Genomic DNA, 1,922 nt, shown 5'->3' with positions numbered 1-1,922 from the left:
GGGTCCACTTGTGGCCCGCGGGTCACCAGTTTGACCCCCCTGGCCTAGTTGAAAGATGAATGAAGTCAATGGAAACAAGGATTTCATTGTATTCTAGTAGTGTACACTCGGTGTATCTGGGTTCTCTCCTGCTAAAACCTCCACACACGGTGTTGAATTCTGTCCTTGAGTGCACTGCACAGTTACTAATCCCTTCCTAAGGATGCAGTGGACACTAAACAGTCGTCAGAATCCACGATCTTTCTGTCCTGTGGTTACCAGTGACTGTTGGTGGTTTTCCTCTTTATTATTTTCTTCTCAGTGTTGAAATTATTTCCCCACCATTTGAAGGAAAATTATAACATAAAGAAAACCATTGAAATGTCCTTTGAGCAAACCTTTTAAGTCTTATGACAGACATTCTTCCTCAGTCTTGAGTTTCACGAAGGAAAAAAAAGAGTTTCAAAAGAAAACCCGAAAAGAACTGTTCATCGGTGTCAGTGTGGGAGTGAGCAAGAAGACTGGCTAGTTTTGATACGAATGCAATCAATGCCCTTTAAGTGTACATGTAGAAATTGTTGAATTGATTGGCTTGCATACTTTTAATAACAGTAACCAAGAAATATAATTGGACAGCTTAAAACCATATATCTGCCACCTACGTTACAGGATTGTTAATCATTTCCTTTATTTAAGACAATTTATTTGTAATCCATTTACTGCCTTTCTGTAGTCTGCTGACTTGAGGATTTGAGTTTGGTGATGTACAGCTCTGAAGTCTGGTGTTATTGTTGTTAAGTGCCGTCAGGTAGGTGCCAGCTCCCAGTGGTTCTGTGTACCAGGAAACAAGACACTCCCTCTTTTTGCACCTCCTCACAGTTGGCAATGTTTGAACCCAATGTCAGTCCATCTCCTATAGAGTCTTCTGTTTTTTGCTGCCCTTCTATTTACCAAGTATGATGGCCTTTTCCGGGGACTGTTCTTTCCTGATAACACCTCAAAGTACTGGAGATGAAGTCTCCCCATCTTCACTTCCAAGGAACATTGGGGCTGAACTTCCTTCAACAAAGATGCTTTGGGCAATCCATGATACTTTTAATATTCTTCACCAGCACTATAATATGAATGCATTGATTTTCTTTTCTTTTTATATGTCAAAACAGTTTTGACATATAATTCATGTACCATACAATTCAGTAGTTTAGATAGATTTTTTTAAAGGTTATGGAATATGCATCAATTCCTATTTTGTCTTTCTTATTCAGCGTCCAATTTTCACATGCATATGAGACTATTGAAAACACCATGTCTTGGGTCAGGTACACTTTAGTCCTCAAAGTGAAACCTTGCTTTTCAACACATGAGATCTTGTGCTGCATATTTGCCCAATGTAATATGTTGTTTGAGTTCTTGACTGCTGTTTCCATGAACACTGATTGTGAATTCATACAAGATGAAATCCTTGACAATTTCCATCTTTTCTCCATTTATCCTGATGTTATCCATGGGTCCAGCTGAGAGATTTTTGTTTGTTTGTTTGTTTTCTTTACATTGAGTTGGGTCAGGAAGATTGCAGTCCTTGATCTTTATCAACAAATGTTTGAAGTCCTCGCTTTTAGCAAGCAAGGTTGTATCATCTACATATCATAGTTAATAAGCTTTTCTACAGTCCTGATACCACATACTTCTTCATATAGTTCACCTTTTTGGATTATTGTGCAACTTACTCATTGAGTAATGTGGTGAGAGGATACAACACTGAAGCAGAGCTTTCCTGATTTTAAATCATGCAGTAGTCCCTTGTTTTGTGTGAAGGACTTCCTTTTGGTCCATGCACAGATACCGGATGTACACAATGAAATGTGTTTTTCCCATTCTTCTTAATGCTATCCATAGTTTGTTATGATTCACACAAACACTCTACATGGTCAATGAAACACAAG

Source organism: Echinops telfairi, unplaced genomic scaffold (assembly GCF_000313985.2).
Source record: "Echinops telfairi isolate 266 unplaced genomic scaffold, ASM31398v2 ScPeMD7_5868;HRSCAF=6743_1, whole genome shotgun sequence".
NCBI lineage: Eukaryota > Metazoa > Chordata > Mammalia > Afrosoricida > Tenrecidae > Echinops > Echinops telfairi.
This window is presented reverse-complemented; position numbering follows the sequence as displayed.